Here is a 22,744-nt window from a genome sequence, read left to right as displayed (position 1 = left end):
TGATCCTTAGCAGGACTTAAACAATTGAATAGCAGAGCATTAAACAGTTGAATAGAGACAGGTGATCCTTGGCAAACTTAAACAGTAAATAGAATCTGGAGAGCCTTAGCCGGACTTAAACAATTAAGTAGGAATTGTTAACTAGTCAGGATGGAACTTGGCAATTATGTCTGGATTGGTAGTTGAAGCGGCAAGAGCCAGGACGGGCAGAGGAAGTAGGGACAAGATGGAGGGAGGCTTCCTCCTTCCTCTACCTTGGGAAGTCGCAGGAGAACAAAAACCCCGATGGCAGGGAGCTTTTTCTGTGATCCCGGTGGGCTAGAGGGAAGCAAGGGCTCTAAGAGAGACGAGGCAGAGCCCTCCTGCTTGCGCGACACCGGGCGGAGGAAGGAGGGACAAGATGGAGGAAAGCTTCCTCCTTCCTCTGCCTTGGAGAAGTCGCTGTGGGAGAGACTTTCGGCGGCCCTCTAAGGGTTGAAGAAGAGTCCGACGCTGAAGAGTCCGACGCTGGGATGGGCAAAGACAGCCCAAATAATCCTGCGAAGGCAGGAAGCTTTTTCTGTGATCCGGTGGGCTGGAGGGAAGCAGGGGCTCTAAGAGAACAGAGGCAGAGCCGTCCTGCTTGAGCAGCACCGGGCGGAGGAAGGAGGGACAAGATGGAGGAAAGCTTCCTCTTTCCTCCTTCCTCTGCCTCTGCGGCTGGAAAAAGGTCTGGTCTGCTGAGCCCTTAAGAGGGCTGTAAGGCAGGCCAGATGAAGAATCGGCTAACTGCCGATCGCGTGGTTTCCTCCGGTGCAGTGAAGGGGGACGACTCGATCTCCCTTCCCCTTAACTGTGCTGCGGCTGGAAGAAGGTCTGGTCTGCTGAGCCCTTAAGAGGGCTGTAAGGCAGGCCAGATGAAGAATCGGCTAACCGCCGACCGCGTGGTTTCCTCCGGTGCAGTGAAGGGGGACGACTCGATCTCCCTTCCCCTTCACTGTGCTGCGGCTGGAAGAAGGTCTGGTCTGCTGAGCCCTTAAGAGGGCTGTAAGGCAGGCCAGATGAAGAATCGGCTAACCGCCGACCGCGTGGTTTCCTCCGGTGCAGTGAAGGGGGACGACTCGATCTCCCTTCCCCTTCACTGTGCTGCGGCTGGAAGAAGGTCTGGTCTGCTGAGCCCTTAAGAGGGCTGTAAGGCAGGCGAGATGAAGAATCGGCTAACCGCCGACTGCGTGGTTTCCTCCGGTGCAGTGAAGTGAAGGGGGACGATTCGATCTCCCTTCCCCTTCACTGTGCTGCGGCTAGAAGAAGGTCTGGTCTGCTGAGCCCTTAAGAAGGCCTCCTTTCCTTTTTCTGCCCTCCCTGTCCAGCAGCAACCGTTCATCCGCCAATAGCCGCCTCAAGCCACAGGCACCGACAGCCTCCATGGCCTGCAGGCATCGACAGCAGGCTTGAAAGCGGAAGCGCCAGCGCCGAATAGCTGAAAGAGAGAGAGAAAAGTTTTTGGCGGTTGTCAGAGCAGCCGGTGCAGGCGGAGGGATTCCCATCTGCCGGTGCCCAGCGCGGAGCAGCATGTGGGACCCGGAGGAGTTCGCCCAGCACTGGTGAGCGGAGTTCACGGGCGAGGAGGCTCCGACGATGCAGCTGCTCTCCGTGCGGGACATGGAAGTGGAGCTGGAGCGATGCAAGGGCAGCCTGCGGAGTCTGCAGTGAGAGCTGGTCAAGGAGAAGTTCAAAGTCATCTATCTGCAGTCCATCCTGACCCGGCATCTGCCCTCTGCCGACAGACGCCTTGCCTCGAAGCCTTCCTCCCGGCAGCCGCCGCCAGCGCCGCTCCATGAAGCCCTCCTCCTGGCAACTGCCGCTCCGCACCACAGCGCGCGCCTGAAGCCGACAGCCGCCTCTCTACCCTGCCACCGCGGAACTGATGGCGTCCTGGAGTCCTGGTGTAGCACATGCACACTCTTGCCGCCACAGCCCGACAGATCAGGGATCAGGGAAGCACACGGTAAGAGTGCGCATGCGCGCTTAGCATTTTATTATATAGATGCCTGAACAGTGATTTTGACCTTTTGTTACAAAAGAGCATAAATTGTTTGTAAAATTTTATGTTCCAAAATTGGAACAATGAGCACAAATGAGTACATGAATTTGGAATATAAAGTAAACTTTGGGCAGAAGGTGTAATGTATATTTAAGTTTATTTTATGTGAAAGTCTCTGAAACATGTCTCATGCAGGTTAACACTGCATTTTGTTGTATTTTTCTTATAGGGGAAGGTGTGGCTCATTGGTAGAGCTGCTGCCTCTACACCCAGAGGTTGTAAGATCAAATCCCAGTGCTGTTCCTGGAGACAATTTATCTTCTCTTGTACGGCACCGCAGACATGGAACGCCCTCCCTATGTTTTTACGGGAGGAGAAAGAGTTTGTAAAATTTAAAAACGAGTTAAAAACTTTCCTTTTTAGAGATGCATTTGTAAGTTAATCTTTTATCTTATTGTTTTGTTTATTTTATTCCCCTCAAATGTCTTATTACCCTTTTGTATTTTCCATTGATGTCTCCTCTTTACTTTACAAATTGTATTTCATCCCACCTTACCTTGTGTTTAACAATGTTAATTTTTAGCACAATAAGTTTATTTATTAATTGTATGGACTGTTTTGTTACCCAACCTATGTAACTTTTTAAATGTACACCGCTTAGAAACTTTGTTTAAGGCGGTCAATCAAGCCATCTAATAAACTTGAAACTTGAAACTTGAAACTCTGGCAAAGTCACTTAAGGCCTCTTTTACAAAGTCGCGCTAGCGGTCCCGAAGCCCATAGAGATTTAAAGGGCTTTGGGACAGCCGCTATCGCGGCTTTGTAAAAGAATCCGTTAATCCTCCATTGCCTATCACTTTGAATGTAAGCTTTGAAATACAAAAGGCAGTATACAAGTCCCTTTTCAGATGGTATTATCCAATGTTCTATGCATATTTTCTCACTTCTCAGGGCACTCTGCTGGTAAGCTCTTTCAAGCTTTATGGTCTTCCACGTCTGGATGCCATAGTGCCATACTTCTGTAAATATATAGCAACACCTTCCTTCAGAAGCCAAATAATCCAGAGTTTTGGTGTCTGATGCTTTCAACTTTCAATAGAGTTGTCATGCATTATTAGTTTCAAGGATAAAGTAGAAAACATGCCACCACCACTTCTTTGACCTTATTCCAACTCTATAATTGTCAATGTTCTGATCCATTCTATCCACTTCTCCCATGTATAAGTTATACTTCTTTAAGGTGTTTTGTAGAAGAATGGCCATTTTGTGTTTTGGGGTGGAGGCACAACTGGCTCAATAGAGTCAATGTTGGTAATCACTGTGACAATTCAATTATCATTCCAAGCTACCACCAAGGAATTGAAATTTCTATCTAACAGGAATTCATATGCTCCTTGTTCCTTGAAATTTTTCTTCTGCATGATTGGACAATTTTCAATCCTGTTAGTCATTACAGTTCCAGTGAAGCCATAGCCCATAGAAAACGTCATCTCAGTAACTTCAGGGAACTGAAAAACCTGTCAGCATATTACTGGAAAGGTGCACTTGAAGGTAAAATAGACACCAACTTCAGTACCACTTATGCACCTAGTCTAAGTTTCAGATTTTCAGGAGGCACTGAGGCACCCTGATATAGTTCAGATTTGATCAAATATCCAAGCCTGTCACAAAGGCACCAAAATATGGAAATTTTAACCACACTATCTAGGCAATGGTTCTTCTGTGTCAAAATTCTGTCAACTGAATACTGTACTTGCAAATACAGCTGTTTAATTAATTTAATGTAATTACAATGTAGCATAAATAATACTATAATATCTTTCAGGGTCTTCAGACTGCCAATCGTGTAGCCTAACATGGTTGGACTGCAGTCCTCATTGGACCCATTTTTCTTATGCATATTTCTTCATTATTAATTTTAATACTTATTATTTCCTGGTCTATATATAAAACATCTCAAAAATTGGTTGAAAATACTTATCTTAAATATCATCTTTTCCAACAAGCCCCGTTTTGTTACTTCTTCAGGGAAATGAGATGATAGTTAAAACATACTGCACTGAAATAAACAAATACCTGTGTTAATTAGTTGTTCTTCATTATAACTAAATTACATTACTACAAAAGTCTGAAAATTACATAATGTAACTTAGCCGGCTGAGCTATTTAAACTTAGCTCTTTGCTGTAATGCTGCTAAAATAGCCGCAGCATCTCTACTGCTTATAATTTAAACTAGAGCAAACAGGAATGCCCTAATCATCATCGGGGAATCGCGGTTGTGATTGGATAAGAACTAAGCCTTTACTTCACATTGAAAAAATGCAAAAATAACTTAGCGATAACTGGGACATCAATTGCTGAAAAGGACCTTACAAAGTGCTTGGCCTCGTTTAAACTAGGGGCAGAGATAAAAAAAGAACAAACATAATAAATATGGACCATTGCTCTCATTAACTGACAGACGCTGCTCTAGAATAGCATATTTCCTGTAATGATCATTCAGCATAGTCATAAGCTGGTGGATCTTTGCAAATTTGTCTCTTTAATTCAATTTGCTGTTGTCAGCACAGTGAAAATATGACTTCATCATTTCAAAGTGATTGCACCTCATGGAGTTTGCAACAGCTGGAATAAAAGTTTCTGTTCTAACTTCCCACATCATATGTCAGTGTGGCAAATCCAGACATCCAGAAAGAAGCAGGATAGCCAGAAAATAGTGTAATTCAACCATCTGTGATAATAATAATAATAATAACAGTTTATATATCGCAATACCGTTAAGTTCTATGTGGTTTACAATAGATTAAGCGAGGTACAAATTGATTGAATTTAATAGGGGGAAGAGGAGAGTTAATAGGACTGGAAATGCGTTGTTGAGGAGAAAGAGATTAATAGAACAGAGGAATCACTATGGAGGAGAAAGAAGATGAGTGGGTCAGTTGTCTAGATACTTTAGGAACAGTTGAGTTTTTAGACATTTTCTGAATTCCTCATAAGTAGTGGGCGAAAGCAGTTGATCTAGGTCTTTACCCCACAATGCTGCTTGATGTGAAAGAAGGTGTTCATGGTGTTTTTTCAGTTTACAACCTCTAACTGGGGGGGAAACGAATTAGGAATGAGAGCTTCTCTTGTGTCTGTTGACAGAGAAGGAGAAAAGGTCAATTATGTATTTAGGGGCAAGTCCGTTTAGCACTTTAAAGCAGAAGGAGGCGAATTTAAACTTTATGCGTGCTTCCATCGGTAGCCAATGTAACTGCCGGTAGTAGGGTGATACATGATCAAATTTCTTTAGTCCGAAGATTAATCTGACCGCTGCATTTTGCATTAGTTGTACACGTCGCATATTTTGGGGGGAAATGGCTAAGTAGGCAATGATACAGTAGTCAAGTTGAATTAGTACGAGGGATTGGACCAGGGTTCTGAATGCCGACGTATCGAAATAAGCTTTAATGGATCTGAGTTTCCAGAGAGTGAAGAAACCCTTTCTGATTAAGGAGTCCACCTGATCTTTCATGGTTAGGCATTGATCTAGAGTTACGTCTAGTATCTTTATGGTGGGCTGGATGGGATGATTAAGTTCATTGATTCATAGAGGTGTTTTGGTGTCAAACAGATGTGTTAAAGCAATGAAGAATTTTGTTTTTCTGAATTAAGTGATCACCTTTCACTGTCTGTCCATAAAGAGTTATCATCTCCACCAAGTAATTACCAACTTCTTCATCAAAGTATAATTCAAAGATGGACACTGGATCAACATCTCTTGGAAATCAGGCTTCAGGTCCTTTTTCACCCAATATGCTTGTCTGCCAGATCCTGTAATGACTGTTTCCTCTCTAGAGTCTTCCATGACTGATATAGACTTCACCTGTCATGGGGGGTTTAATTTTTTGTTCTTCATCACAGTGCATGAAAACAGTTCTTTTTCACTGCTTGTACTGAGCTTACTTTCTTCTTTTTCCTTGATATGACTAGATCCTTCAAGTTGTTTCTTGGTAGACTTGGTTCTGCTTTGTGACTGATATTTTGGCTGCAGCATTGTGGAACTCTCACTCTCCTCTATTCACTGGAGATTTCCAAAATTTCCTTCTTCTTTATCAGAAGTGCCTACAGCCTGGCCACTCTGAGTAGGCCTGCTCTTACTATCAGAAGCTAAGCAAGGTTGGGCCTGGCTAATATCTAAATGGAAAACCATCTGGGAATACCACTATGTTGGCAGCAGCAACATAGTGGAGCTGAACACTGTGCAGGAGAAGACAATGGTAAGACATTTCTGTACTTTGCCATGAAACATCACAGCATGGATTCCTCACTGTGTATATTGTCATGAGTCAATGGCATGATCCATCCATCAGTAGATGCAAGAGAAGAATCTTCATTGCCATCCACTATATCACTCACATAACATGTTTGTCCATTATGTGTAATTATAGCATGCCCAGAAGCACTGACTTGCCTGCCACTAAGATTTTTGATGCAGACTTCTCTTTATCACCCTGTCTTCTTCTGATTCATTTCTATCATCCTGTGGCTCAATGTACATATCTGTCCAGAAAAAAAATCTGCTTCTAACATGTTAAGCACTTCCTTGACAGTATTCTGCCTAAAATAAAGATATATAAATAATTATATCTTATAGATACCAATTGCACAGTATGATACCAATTGCACTTGTCATTGCTCATATTACAGCTTAGGGTTATTGCAGTTTCTACAATGGCATATAAACCATTGGGAGGGCAGGCCATTAGGCAAAAATGATACATCTTCTACCATCTTCTGTTTTGTAACTTTAACAGATTTCAGAATCTGAAACTCGAAATGCCATGTGCCTTGTCCTGTAACCATTCATTCCCAATGTTCCATTTTTGGAATGCATGCAAAAAAATGCTGTATAAAGACAATGCCCCCACGCAGTGGCGTACCAAGGGGGGGGGGGCGGGGGGGGCGGTCCGCCCCGGGTACCAAGCCCTGAGGGGGTGCTCCCGGTCCGGTCCAGTTACCCCCCCCTGCGCCGGGTGTCGCGTCTGGAAACAGCCTGCAGCAAGATCGCGATGCCAGAGATCTTTGCCTGCTTCGACTGTTTCCTCCGCCACGGTCCTGCCCCTCCTCTGATGTCAGAGGAGGGGCGGGACCGCGGCGGAGGAAACAGCCGAAGCAGGCAAAGATCTCTGGCATCGCGCGATCTTGTTGCAGGCTGTTTCCCCAGGGCAGTAGCGTACCAAGGGGGGCGAGGGGGAGGTCCATCCCGGGTGCCGCCTTAGGGGGGGGTGCACAGCTGGCCCGGTCCCTATCGCGCTCCTACCCTCCCAGCGAAAGCAGCATCGGCGCCATTATCGAAAAAGGTAATGGCGCCAGGCCTTGGAGCACCAAGGCAGACCGCTTCTCCCCCCTCCCAGCCGAAACCCCGTTGACCATCCTATCTCTCTCCCCCCCCAAGTGAACCTTTCTGACCCTCCCAGCGAAAGCAGCAAACCTCCCTCCAGTAGCGTCGGCTTTATCCTCCCTCTGCCGCATCACTGATGACGTCATCAGTAACGCGGCAGAGGGAGGAGAAAGCCGCGAAGGAGGTTTGCTGCTCTCGCTGGGAAGGTCGGAAAGGTTCACGGGGGGGGGAGATAGGAGGGTCAGCGGGGGTTCGGCTGGGAGGGGGGAGAAGCGGACTGCCTCGGTGCTCCATTACCTTCTTCGGGCAGCAGCAGCGTTTACAATTCGCTGCTGTTGCCGGCTTCAGGCCTTGTTCTCTGCCGGGTCCTGCCTACTTCCAGTTTTCATGAAGACAGGACCCGACAGAGAGGAAGGCCTGAAGCTTGCAACATCAGTGAATTGTGAATGCTGCTGCTGCCCGATGAAGTTCAGGACATCAGGACATCGGGGAAGGAGCAGGGAGAAATCGGCTGCTGGCTTGGGGGTGAGGGTAGGGAAAGAATCGTGGAAGTGGAGAAATCGGCACGATGGCTTTGTGTAGGCTAGGGGGAGAGAGAAAGAAAGGAAAAAATAAAGAGGGGGGGCCAGGGGGAGAGAGAAAGAAAGGCAGAAAGAAAGAGGGGGACCAAGGGGAGAGAAAGAAAGGCAGAAATAAAGAGGGGGACCAAGGGGAGAGAAAGAAAGGCAGAAATAAAGAGGGGGTCAAGGGGGAGAGAAAGAAAGGCAGAAAGAAAGAGAAGGGCCAGGGGGAGAGAGAAAGAAAAGCAGAAAGAAAGAGGGGGACCAAGGGGAGAGAAAGAAAGGCAGAAATAAAGAGGGGGGTCAAGGGGGAGAGAAAGAAAGGCAGAAAGAAAGAGGGGGGCCAGGAGGAGAGAGAAAGAAAGGCAGAAATAAAGAGGGGAGCCAGGGGGAGAGAGAAAGAAGAAGGATCAGAAGAAGGACCAGAGACTCATGAAATCACCAGACAAAAAAGTAGGAAAAATGATTTTATTTTCAACTTAGTGATCAAAATGTGTCCGTTTTGAAAATTTATATCTGCTGTCTATATTTTGCACTATGGCCCCCTTTTACTAAACCGCAATAGAGTTTTTTAGCGCAGGGAGCCTATGAGCGTCGAGAGCAGCGTGGGGCATTCAGCGCAGCTCCCTACGCTAAAAACCGCTATCGCAGTTTAGTAAAAAGGGAGGGGGAATATTTGTCTATTTTTGTATAGTTGTTACTGAGGTGACATTGCATAAAGTCATCTGCCTTGACCTCTTTGAAAACCCGCGGAATATAAATGATAATTAACATTTTCTCTGCGTACAGCGTGCTTTGTGTTTTTAAAATTTTATTGTTGGTAGATCATTTTGACTTGGCCACAAAGGTAAGGGGGAGGGAGGGAGGGGAACTGCTGAAAGACATCTAATAATCCTTGCAGGCTTGACTGCAGGGAATTATTTTTGTAAAATCATGTTTTGTTATGTGACTGGCATTATCTAGACTTTAATTTCTATGAATGAATAGAATGAAAATGATATAAAATTACTTGCTTGTTTTTATGTGCGTGCGCTGAAGGAAAGTGGAGAGAGAGTGGGCTGAGGATGCTGAAGGGAAATGGGGAAGAGAGTGGGGAGAAGACGCTGATTTATAAATTGACAATTGTACAGAATATTGTTTCTTTTTATACTTTAATATAAACAATTCAAGGCTTGTGTGGATGGAATCAGGTGGTTTGCGGGGATGGGGACCGAGCTTACGGGGATTAGTCTAATAAAATTGTATTTTTTTATATCTCATTATTTGTTTTATTTTTATTTGTTAATTTATAAAGTGGTGATTGTTATGTATCAGTTTTTTCAAATTTACATCTACTGTCTTTATATTTTGCACTGTATTAGAGGACATGTGTTACTGTTTTTTGTGGTGTTGCATTGTATCCAGGGTCTGGTTTCTTGGCGGATCAGTTTAACTTTTGTCTACATATTTCTATTTTTAGTTTGTGATTATTCCATTTTGGGCGAGGGTGTATCTCTGTTCTGTGTGTATGAAAAAGACATAGTTTTCAGTTGGCATTGACTACAGGACCAATTGACTGTGCGGGATCTGGCTTGTTTAGTTTTACAATGTATGTGTTGGTGTTCTAGTGCTCACTGCAGTGTTTAAGATGCAGCCTTTTCCTAGGTACACTCTTGTGGTGCGATATGTAGATTGGTACTAAAAATCATATTTTTCATATAGATGGGGGGGGTGTCAAAAAATGATGGGCCCTGGGTGCCACATACCCTAAGTACGCCACTGCCTGGTCCCTGCAACTACTCCATATGTACTTCTAATGTCATGACAATTTAGACATAATTTATGTTTTGTTATGTTTGGAATAATGGTTACATATATGAGGTTCAATAAAAGAAAATTTTCACTGCCTGTTTCTATTCTGACCATTTATTCCATTTCATGGTTATTGCAAAAAAAAAAAAAAAAAAAAAATTTTTTACAGGGGGGGGGGGGTGTCAAAAAATGATGGGCCCCGGGTGCCACATACCCTAGGTACGCCACTGCCCCCACATGAAACATTTTTTCTGCATAGGTGCACTACTATAGGAGTAAAATATAAAACCTTAATAATAAATTTTTTATTCGACAAAAAGTACTAAAACTCACCTAATATGTGACATTTTGGCACAGTCTGAGAAATTACTGGATTTTTAATGAAGCAAATTTTTCCACTGAAAATTACAAACTAATCAAAACAATTTTATTCAGTGTTTACTCGGCACACAAAACCACAGTAAGGTGAAGTCCAAATCATAAATATGGACTTTTTGTGTGTTACGGTTAATGTTTTCCCCCCAAACATGTGAATGTCCCATTATTGGAACACTAGACAGAAATGGAATATGGCAGTAAAGTAGGGCTTTGGTGGGTTTTAGTGGGCTCACACTTTCCACCATAAATGAAGTGGTTAGAGTGGCTAATGGGCCTGGGTCCTCCTTTCTATAGTTTGCTATCCCTTCTACCAACTTATGCTCTACTAGGCTTTCCCATACTAAGGACCTCTTCTATAAAATTGCGCTTGCAGTTTGTAGTGCGGTGAGCCGTGCTGAATGGCATTGGGATGAGATTCGGGAGCAGTGCGGGCCATTCAGCGCGGCTTTATGCGCTAAAAACTGCTAGCACAGTTTGATAGAAGAGGCCTCATGTGTTGCTATTCTAGATCCAGGTATGTACTCCTTAATTCAGATTATTTTGGGGGTGAGAGGGGTTTAGTGAGAAGACGGGGAGTATGTGGTATGTATGTATGTGTGTGGGGGTGTCATACCTTAATGTATCCAGTGCTCATCTGGTCAGTTTGGGTACCTTTTTAGCACTTAGATGCTTCTAAAACAAGTCTGGCTTCAAACATCTAAGTTCCGTCCAGGACATCTTGAAAAGGTTAGATTATCGCTGCAAGACATCCAAGTTAAGCATGCACAAAGCCCATAACCTGCCTCCCAGCAACCCCCCCCCCCCCTTAAATTTATGGATGTAAAGCAGGAGAAATGTCTCGCTAGAAATCCAGGAAAAGGGCGTTGATTACCAGCACTTTGATGTTCCAGCAATTAGGACGTCCAAGTACTGACTTAGTCATTTTTTGGGACATTTGAGTTTTTGGATTGATCCCGACAGTGTACTACAATTATCAATAGATGGGAGGACCACAATCTCAATTACATTATAAAAATGAGAAGGCAAAATAAGTCTCATTCAAAATGAAGAACTGCTGTAGCACTTCCTAGTTTAACCCCCCAAAGATCAGTCAGATTCAAACACAAAAAAAAATCAATACAAGGGGGTGCTGAAAAGTTCTCAGCTCAACCAAGAAGAGAATTATGTGGAGCCATGAAACATACAAGTTATTTCACACACTTGGCAAATTCCACACACTTGGCAAATTATGTCTGAAGTTTCTATAATCCTTCCAAAAACTACTCTGATGTCTGGTCACTAAAATACTGCTCCACTGCTGCAATCGTCTCCAAATCATTCAAAAATGTTTATCCTTTCAAACTCTTTTTATGGTTTGGAAACAGAAAATAATCAGAGCAAGATCTGGTAGGTAGGGTGGACGTTATATGCACTGAAACCCCCAACTGTGTCAAAACATACCTCATTTTGCCAGCCTTGTGAGCAGGTGCATTGTCTTGCAGAAAGAGAACTCCTATCCAAAGCTTCCCTCTCCTTTTTTCTTTCATTGCCTCCTTTAATTGGCATAGCAAGTTACAGTAGTATTCTGCATTAACTATTTGGCCCCTTGGAAGATAGTCAGCCATTACAGTACCTTTCTGATCCCAAAGCAATGTGACCATGACCTTTCCTGCTGATTTTTGGGTCTTGAATTTCCTTGGCCTTGGAGATCCTACGAGCTCTGATGCTCATTCAACAAAAGTGGCTCTTGGCACTTGTTGCCTTCCCTACTATTATACCCCCTTCCCTCCCCCCAATTCACCATAGGGATGCTCCAGTATAGTTAGAAGAATTGTTTATTATTGATTGGAATGAATAAAGGCCGCAGTCATAGATCCATTAACATCAACATCTCAATGCAACAACTAAACAATCCTTTGAACTGTCAACTTGCAAACCATACAAAATCACAGTCCACTGGACATCATCCGTCCGTTGGACATCACACCTTCTCGTCGACTTGTCCAAAGTTCCTGTCGAGGAGGTGCCATTCAAGCTGCCCCTATGCTGCCCATCTCCCATTCCTGTATAAGAAAGGGGCCTCGTACATGCCAGATGAGTCAATGTCAACAGGCCTCTCCACCGTCCAAGCAGGGAGACACGTATCTTGCTTGTTCCCATTAGCTGCTTCATTCAGTGCTATGTGCTACCCCTTTCTCCTTTCACCCCAGTGCTGGTGTGTGATATCCCGCCTTATCTATAGCTAAAGGGGCTGGGTAGGCGGTAGTACGACCACCCATGATCACCGCCTAGCTGTAAAAGGGGCTTGGGAAGGAGCTCACCTACCCAGCGTGGTTCCCAGTGCCCGCCTTCTCCCGCACCTCATTGGCCTACCCCTGCCCCCCTCCCCTACTCCTTCCCCTTCTCTGTCAGAACATCCTCGCTGTTTTGTCGCCACTGCCCACCCCACATGGGGGTAGGGCTTTTCCTCAAAAGCAGCACTTTGCACTTGTTGCCTTTCCTATTACTATTATACCTCCTCCCCTCCCACCAATTCACCATAGTGACACTCCAGTATTGTTAGAAGAAGAATTGTTTATTAATGATTGAAATTAATAAAGGCCGCAACCATAGATCCGTTATCATCAACAACAACATATCAATGCAACAACTAAACAATCCTTTGAACTGTGAACTTGCAAACTATACAAAGTCACTGTCCACTAATCAGATCCTAGACATCATACCTCCGCTGGATATCACACCTACTCATTGACTTGTCCGAGCTTCCTGTTGGGGGGGGTTGCCGTTCAAATTGCCCCCGTGCCAACCATCCCCCTTTCCTGTGTAAGGAAGGGGCCTCTTACATAGCAGATGAGTCAATGTCAATAGGCCTCCCCGCCGTCCAAGCAGGGAGAAACGCATCTTGCTTGTTCCCGTCAGCTGCTTCATTCAGTGCTATGCACTACCCCTTTCTCCTCTCACCCCAGTGCTGGTGTGTGATGTGTGTGATGTCCCGCCACTAACCGGGCATAGTGAAGCCTTGCTTAACCCAGTTTCCCATTAACCTATAGCTGCGGCCTTGCAACACAGCTTCACTGACGTCCTGTAGATATATATTCAGACCAATGCCAGACAAATGTACACCGTCGGGCCTATATACCCCAGGGCAACTATCTTCACACAACCCATGTCCCAGCGCTCAACCCCCTATTTTTTGCATAAACTTGCCCATCCATTTGTTGATTTTTTTTTTCTTGTCCGCTCAATTGCTTGGTGTGACCTAGCCCCCTTTCATACAAGCCGTGGGATGATGTGGGACCAAATCAGTACTGTGCCGGGCAGAAGCCCGGCTAGGGCCATAACATCAGTCTGCATCTTTTTTTGTCAGCACCACACTGTTGGTGGTGGTCAAATCATTTCCTGCCAAATGCATGATGAGGGCACATAGAGGTGAGCGAGTTCTCCAAGCCCAGATAATAGCATCAATTGGTCCCACATCTTCCCCCGTGACCCTAACCAAACTATAGCAGCCTGCAATTGTTGCAGACCCAAATTCTCACCCATAGGCCTGGCCTTTGCTCTTCGTTGTGCCCAATGGATGAATGAGTGCCCACAAATCCAGATCTGTTTTTGGCTTCCCGCCATACCTGCAGGGGACAGACATCATGGTAGACATCAGGTCAAGCATTACTCGGAGGGGTTGGGGTTTTTGCAAGTCTAATGTATCGCCTGTAAGCATTGGACTTCCATCAGCCGATGTCCCTTATCTGTTGACTGGAGAGGCCCTGGGCCGCCACGGCTGTAGCCGGCCCAATTCTAAACAAGTGTGACCTGAACCTGAGACCCCTAATCTCTCCATTCCTAGTTGCAGAACTCTGACAAACTGGAAGCAGGTCAGGGAAGAACCATTCTCGTGAATCAGGAGGAATCCCGAGGCCGCTGGTCTACGGGCTATGTAAACCTGCAGACTGAACACAGGGCTTGCGCGTATGGTGATGATTGCCCCCTTTGCCAACTGGTCCATCTTGGATCGGGGTACCAACACTGTAGCTGAGTCTAACCCACAGTGAGTGTTAGCTAGATGTAGGCCTACCTTCACGCCTGGGGTCCTAGAATTCAGTACTAGCTCGCCAACCCTAAAGGCACCATGGAAGGCAAATGTGAAGGCACATTTAAATAGGAGGACTTCAAATTCAGAAAGGCAAATGCTATGCAGAACCCCTAGCAGTTGCGCTAAATGGGCCTCCTTAATGGGAAGCCTGCCGTTGGGCTGAAGCCTTCCCATCCCCTCATCATCCTGCGCACCACAAAGGCACAGGTGGGATTTTGCGTCCCCATTGCCTCGGTGAAGAAACTGATGCTGGCTAGGGTGACCACCACTCGGCTCCTCTTCCCACTATCCCGTTTGCATTCCGATATGCAGGTACTTCTTTCTGGTTGTTTCAGACAATGGCTGCATCATCAATTACCAAATATTGAAGGGCCAAACTGCCATACTGCTTCTGGAATATGTGTGGGGTCTGCCCGGAACATTGACATCTTAAAACGAGAGAGGGAATCAGCTATGTTGTTCAAAATCCCAGGGATATGTTTTGCTCTGACAGAAAAGTTATGTAGCAAACAAAGCAACACAATCTCTCTTAGGAGGTTAATTGTAGGGAGGAGTTAGCCAATAATCCATTGATTGCAGCCTCAACTGCTGTGCTGTCTGACCAAAATAAGATGGACTTGTTTGCTAACTTCCTCCCCCAAATGTGTAGGACGGTCATGATGGGGGAAATATTCCAGGAATGTGATGTCCTGAAACACCCCCTCCCACATGCTGGGCCATCGCACCGCACACCATGCCCCCTGGAAGTATATCCCCATACCTTCATTGGCTGCAGCATCCGTGTAAAGCTGCAGGGTTTCTGCTAGCTCACAGGGACCCTGCCAGAAAGCCAGACCATTGAACGATTGCAGAAAGAACTGCCATACCCGCAGGTCTTCCTGTATTACCTTGGTCATCCGAATGTGATGATGCTGCCTTAACATCCCCACTGTGGCCCTTGCCATCCTACAGGCAAATACCCTCCCTATAGGGATAACTCTGGAAGCAAAAGCCAACAGGCCAGCCAACTCCTGGAATTGCTTCAGCGTTGCTTTTTTCTGGGTGCACATTTCCCCTACTGCCCCCTTTAGCTTGTCCACCTTTTCCCGAGGTATCATAGACATCTGTTTGTCCACATCAAGTTCTATGCCCTAAAATGTTAACAACCTCGTAGGGCCAACTATTTTGTCATGGGTGAGGGGAATCCCAAAGTGCTTATCCAGGCTCGTAAACTGAGCAAGGAGGTCCTCGCATTCACGGTGATTCTTCCCCATGAACAGAAAATCATCCAAGTAATGCCACGCCTCACCCAGGTGCTGACCTGGTTAACCACCCAGTTTAAGAATATACCGAACTATTCGAAACAGGCATCTGATATCGAGCAGCCCATGGGGATACACTTGTCAAAGTAAAAACGGCCCTCCCAACTAAAACCCAGGAGTGGAAAGGAGTCAGGATGCACTGGCGGCAGCCTAAATGCCAACTCGATATCGGCCTTGCCAGACATGCCTGCCTGCCACATTGGCGAATGATTTGAATCGCCAGATCGATAGATGTATACTGCACAGAACATAAGTTTGCAGCAATGAAATCATTCACTGCCCCCTCCCCCCCCCCCCGCCAAGTGCAATAGATTATGAATTAATCTGAACTTGCCCGGTTCCTTCTTTGGGACCACCCTGATAGGTGAAATGATTATATTAGCGAAAGGAGGCTGATCAAAGGGGCCTGCAATCCCTCCCTTGTCCAGTTCCTTCTGCAACTTCTCCCTTACTATCTCCTTATGTTTCAGGCAGGCCACAAGTTTCTCGAATATCTGCCACCCCCCCAGCAATGGGCCTGTGTATGGAATCCAAAACCCTTCCCCAAACCCCTGTTGAATCCCTGCAACCTGCGTGTTCCTGGGGTAGATCTCCAGCCAATTCCGCAGGGCCTCAAGCTTGATGGGGGTTGGCCCTAGATCCCTCAACTGGGTGGCCTATGTGCAGTAGCTGTGACTACCTATCCCTGCCCACCTTGCACTGGGATGCCGGCACCCCGCAAAGGTTACATGCATGCCGGAATTGGCAGTTTTTCCATGTGCATAGTCCGTTATTGAACTGCCTACAGGTTCTTCTAGGGTTTGCATATCCTGCCTGCCAGAAACTACTCCCCTGCCCATACCACAAGTATAGTATAAGACTTTCACCATTAAAAAAACAACAACTTATGCCATATAAGAAAATGGCATTGAGCAAACAAGAGAGCTCAGATAGCTGCACAAGAGATAATACTATAACACCGTATCCATAGATTACCTCACTTTGCTTTGCCTAAACAAAACACAACAAACACCTTTTCCATAAACTCATACATAAGAACATAAGTAATGCCTCTGCTGGGTTAGACCAGAGGTCCATCATGCCCAGCAGTCCGCTCACGTGGCAGCCCATCAGGTCCAGGACCTGTATAGTAATCCTCTATCTATACCCTTCTATCCCCTTTTCCTTCAGGAATTTATCCAATCCCTTCTTGAACCCCAAAACCGTACTCTGTCCTATCACGCCCTCTGGAAGTGCATTCCAGGTGTCCACCACCCTCTGGGTGAAGAAGAACTTCCTAGCATTGGTTTTGAATCTGTCCCTTTTTAATTTTTCCGAATGCCCTCTCGTTCTTGTAGTCTTCGAAAGTTTGACAAATCTGTCCCTCTCCACTTTCTCTATGCCCTTCATGATCTTGTAAGTCTCTATCATATCCCCACTAAGTCTCCGTTTCTCCAGGGAAAGAGCCCCAGTTTCTCCAATCTTTCAGCGTATGAAAGGTATTCCATACCCTTTATCAAGCATGTCGCTCTCTTCTGAACCCTCTCGAGTTTCGCCATATCCTTCTTTAGGAATGGCGACCAATATGCACACACCAAATGTCTTGATACAAGGTAGTTGCACATTCATGCTGGAACCCGTGAAGCCCGATTCCCCCAGGCCTCGCCGTCATCTCAACACCCCTCAACTTGGCATGGTTTAAAGATGTGCTGGGAGTTGAACTCGCAACCTCTGCAAGATCAGCACAGAGTTTCACACATAGAGCTACCCCACCTTCCAGCACTGCATACTCCTACATCCCCCCAAGGCCCGGCATCCCCCCCAAGGCCCCCCCCGAACCTGGCATGCTTCCAAGGCTCTCTACACAAAACCGCCCATATCCCCTGGTGTCTACACTCAACATATGCTCCCGTTTCGTCTCTCTCCCCCTGAACTCCCAGTTTTACTCCTGCTCACCATCACTGCATGATCTCTGCTGCAGGATGGAGAACACGATGCTCCTAGGAGGCTCGCTGCAACGCTCTCCCTTACTCCGAGAACATGCTGTTCATAGGAGACATGCTGCGACACTCTCTCACACCACCAACGCACGCCAGAACTAGTAACGTTGCACTCTTCTCCCGATGAACTGCCGAGCTCAGCCCGCAACCCTACAACTGAAGGCCTGCCTGGGAGAAAACCCGGAAAGGTAATCGAAAGCGCAACCACCCGCACTCGCCGCCTAGCCAGAAAAAGGGCTTGGGAAGGAGCTCACCTACCCAGCTTGATTCCCAGCACCCGCCTTCTCCCATGCCCCATTGGCCTACCCCCCTCTCTGTCGGCACATCATCAGCCATTTTGTCACCGCTACCCACCCCACGTGGGGGGTAGGGCACTCTTCCTTTTCTATGAGTGTCAGAACCATGCTGATCCATGCTAAACACTTGATAAAAGGGGCTATAGTTTGTGGTAGTAATTCATAGATGATTGTGAATAATTTAATTATGAAATATATGGAATGATATCAGAAAAAGAAGGTTTTGTCAGAGAATGGTAATCTAAGTTCACAATGAAGGAAAAGATCAAATACTCCCACTGTATTTTGTTTAAACATTATTTTATATGACTAGTAATTACAGAAACAGATGTATGGTGGTCTGGATAACATTTTATTATGCATAAAGTATTTGTCAATAGAGGTAAAAAAAAGTTTAATTAATACAGAGATATATTTGACCTGAAAAGGAAGTCCAGTGCAAAGCTATACAGGAGTGCCAAATTACAGAAAAATTAAATTTATCCATGGTTCATCACCCCAGACACCTGTGAACCTGAGAAAGAAAACCTTTGTGACAAAAATGATTCACTTGGATGAGTCCAGAAGGCTGATCCATGACCTTCTTAGACAAATAATAGTATATCTGTCTAGCAGTTGCAATGTGTTATTTTTTCTTAACTCATGACATTTAGTATGCTGTTTACCCAAACAAATTTCAAATACTGTATACTGTATAGTTTTTGTTTTGTTTTTTTTATAAAGTCACACATACTTTTTGTCCTTTTGTCTTGTGACAAGCATAAATTTAAATCATTTATATATAACAAAGCATGAAAACAGCTAACACATCTTAGTGCTGACAGTGGAAATTGTTGTTTTATCTCTGACAATAACAATAACATTAACAATCTGTGTTCATCTAGTGTTTTTCATTCACATAGAATCTCAATTTACTTGTATATTTTAATACTGCAGAACAGTGATAGATACTGAAATTTGAACAGGGTAGACAAATTTATCTTTTGGAAAGGTGATAGATATGCCCCCTCTGTAGCTTCTTTTTCCAAGCAAGAATCCTAATTTTCACCCTTCATGTTTTCAGAATGAGGGGGCAGAACAGTGATGGATTCTGACAGACCTCATCTTTACTCACAAATTAATCAACCTGGATAAAAGGAGTCCAGGGCTAGCATGAGGGTAGAGTTGGGGGGGGGGGGGGGCGCAAACAGGGCAGCTAGCTTTAGCCTCATATTACAGGCAGTCTCCATGGTCTAGCATCTGTTCTCCTTCCCTCTCTCCAATCTAAAGTCCCCCTCCTTGGTTTCCTTTCAAATAAATCTATCTTTACAAGAAGGTCACTAGGAACAGCAGCAATTCTCAGATGCTGTCTGTGGCTGACACTGGAGATTTCTCTGTACTATGTCCTGTCCCCCATCTGGTATGACATCTCTTTCCTCCCTGTGTAGAATATGGCAGAGGGAAAACTTTTGTGCATCCACAAGCAGCAGCAAATTAAAATTGTTGGTACTGCTGGTAATTCCTGTAAAGAAAGACATATTTGAAGGTAGATGGGGGGAGGGGAATTGAGGAAGTGATGATAGCACTGGGGGCAGATGGGAGGGTGAAGCAGGTGGCATACAAGGAAGGGAAGGATGGAAAAAGGGAGAGATGTTGGGTCTTAGGGTAGAAGAGAAGGAGGGAGGAAGGGAGAGAAGAGGGAGGAAGGAAGAGAAGCCGGATCGGGTATGGGAATAGAGAGAAAGAGAGGTGTTGGACTATGAGGGGGAAAGAAGATGCTGGAGGAGAGAAAAGGAGATGTCAAGTTGAAGGGTGGTGGGAAAAGAGAGGGAGGAGAAACTGGGATTCACGGAGGTGATGGGGAAAATGCTAGGCTACATGTTGGGTAAAAGAGAGAAATGAGATGGTCTACAAGGGTATGGGGAGAGGGAGGAATTGAGACACAGAGAGATGGAGGGAAGATGCTGGGAATAGTGGAACAATGCGGTGGAGTTCAAGGGAATATCAGAGATGAATGAGAGGAGTATAGTGAGTACAGATTGTAGAAATATGGTAATAGAGAATAGAGGAAAGATGGAAATGAATAGGAAGCTGATGAAAGAATAAGGGATGAGAGCAGGGCTGATAGAAACAAAAGGGAGGAAAAAGATGAGAAAGAGGGTACAACTTCAGTAGACAGGCAGAAAAAAAGGGAGGAAAGAGCAAAAAGAGAAAGATCAATATGTCAGACAGGTATAGTGAGTGAATGGAACTAGGCTGCAAGAGACAGGAGAGATGAGAAAAAATACATGGATAGCAGAATGGCAAGAGAATTAGCAGAAGATAGAAGAGTAGAAAATGTGATGGAAAAATAAAACAACTAATGTAGAAGACAGAAAACAGTAGAAAAAAATAGTTTCATTTTGAAAATAATCTCAATGCTAAACCAAGGAATTTAACATTAAAAATATGGTAGATGTTAAATAATCATCGGTCCAATTTCAAAACTTGCAAGTGACAAATTAACATATGCTTTCAATTACAGAGTAGCAAGATCAAATATCTTTGTCATCAAGAACATCAAAAACATTCTCAGATAAGTATAAGTGCTAGTTACATAAATAATGTATTTAGAACTATTTGAATAAATTCACTTTATAAAATACTAGAATCCTTAAAGGTTTTTTTCCCTCTTTTCTCTTTCAGTCTCCACACCTGACATACCTTTAGGATTCTGTATCAAGTACTCTCAATCTCAATCACTCTGTTTATCCTCATCCAAGGGCTCTCTTGGACATTGAGTACCTTTGCTTTCAGTGACATCTTCCAGGATTCAGGTAAATATTCCACTCAGGTAAAATCCGTATCTGCCTTCCTGCCTTTAAATAAATGAAAGGATGGAAAACACTGTCTCCCTATTTCCAATATACCACTTCTGCTGAATATTACTTTGATTTTATTCTGGCTAGCCTTTGTAAATAGATCATTTTTATTTTCTCCTAACTAGCACACCCACAAAAAAACTCAGATTGTGTTTACACTCACACACATTCTCACATATTTGACAAAAGCTCCATTTTATACCAGAACACGCTTGCTTCTTCTTTGGCAGTTCCATCACTTTAGTTCACATAATCAGAAAAAAAAAAAAAAATCATATAATGCCTTGTCATACTTAACACTGGCAAAGCAGGTATATTTTTTTACTTCACAATTCCCCTTTATCATAATCTAGTGTACATAACATATCCATACCTTGAACCCTGTAAACCTGTGAAGCTCAATATTTAATTAAACTTCAAAACTTTCAGTTTACTGTTACCTTAATTTCCTAAAACAAGCCAATTTCAGGCATATGTCATTCAAGCATCTGTCTCACATCTTCAAGCCCCCCCCCCCCCAACTGACAATGCTAGGCAACAGCAGAAATCAGAATGTTTACCCTGGTTACCAGAGCAACCAGCCGGCACATGTATGCCTGTGCTAATATGTCTCTCTCAATTTTGCAGATCTTGCACCATTCCAGCTATAGCACATACATGAATAAACTGCATTCCCCCACCCTGTGATTAATACTTTTATTTTAACCCTTGTTACATCTTCATATTTCTATTTTTAATTTGTGATATTTTGTTCTGCACTTTGTGTACAAAGAAGTTATTTAAAGTTGTCTTATGTGTGGTAGTAACTGCTTGTGGGATCTCAGCAAGGTTTTTATTTTTTGCTCCTTTGGGACATAGCCTTAGTGGGAACACGTGTTTGTAGCACTGCAAATCTCTAAGAGCTAAGTAATCCTGAATTGTGTATTCCTGATTTTGCTTTACACATAGAATCTAATCATTTCTCTTCAATCTTCTATTCTACTTTCATCTAGTAAAAAAACCCAACAACAAACCCTCTTTTCCTTTACTTTTTGGGCAAGTTTGGTTCTTATCTGCTTGTTTTCTGCTGAATTAAGGACTTTAGACCCACCCACCATCCCCACACTTCAATTCCAGGGTTCGCTACTGATATATAGATATAATAATCAAGAATACTTCTCAGCCAATTCCCATACCAGGATGACTTTTATTCAGTGCAATCATTGTGGTGCTTTAGTTCAAAGGCACACCATCTGGAGATTTAGGGTCTTCCCCATCTGTCTTCAGCTTTCTAGTATTGAAGAGGAGCTCTGTAAGCTTAAGCAAGAATTGGATTATGGCCTTCCTCTGCCTAAACACCCAATCACCACTACGTCTAAAAGTACACACACACGACGTCTACACTTTTCAGCCATAATGAAACAAAAAAACGCCTAAGCCACAAACGTCCAACAGAAGGGCTTTTAAGCGAAGGAGGAGCCAGTCCTTCGCCTAAAAGCTGGATTCTGTAACCTCCTGCCATGTCGAACTGCAACCCCCCCCCCCCCCCGACAACATCGGGGCAAGAGGGAGCCCAAGCCCTCTTGCCCCGCCGATTAACATCGGGCCAGGAGGGAGCCCAAGCCCTCCTGGCCCCAGCAACCACCCCCCCCACCCGCGTCTCAATCGGGCCAGGAGGGAGTCCAAACCCTCCTGGCCCCGGTGAACCCCTGCCGCTACTTAAATGGGCCAGGAGGGAGCCCAAACCCTCCTGGCCCCGGCGACCCCCTACCCCCACCCCCCACTACAATACGGGCAGGAGGGATCCCAGGCCCATGACCCCCACGGCCATCCCCAAGACCCCCCTTCCCCGTACCTTGTCCAAGTTGGCCGGACATACGGGTGCCAAACCCGCCCGTCCGGCAGGAAAACGACTCCAGAATGGTGCCGGATTGGCCCAGCCTTCCCAAAGCCCCACCCACAGGTGGTGCCTAAGGCGCCTGGGCCAATCAGAATAGAGGAGTGATGGCATCGCGGTAGGGGACATAAGGCAACTCTCCTGCCATGATGCTTGCGGTGTGTAGGTTGCAGGGCCGCTGAACTGATGGCGCCAGCGGCCATCAGCTCAGCGACCCCTTTTTCGGCACTTAGACCTGGTTTTA

This window comes from Geotrypetes seraphini, chromosome 6, assembly GCF_902459505.1.
Source record: "Geotrypetes seraphini chromosome 6, aGeoSer1.1, whole genome shotgun sequence".
NCBI classification, from domain to species: domain Eukaryota; kingdom Metazoa; phylum Chordata; class Amphibia; order Gymnophiona; family Dermophiidae; genus Geotrypetes; species Geotrypetes seraphini.
This window is presented reverse-complemented; position numbering follows the sequence as displayed.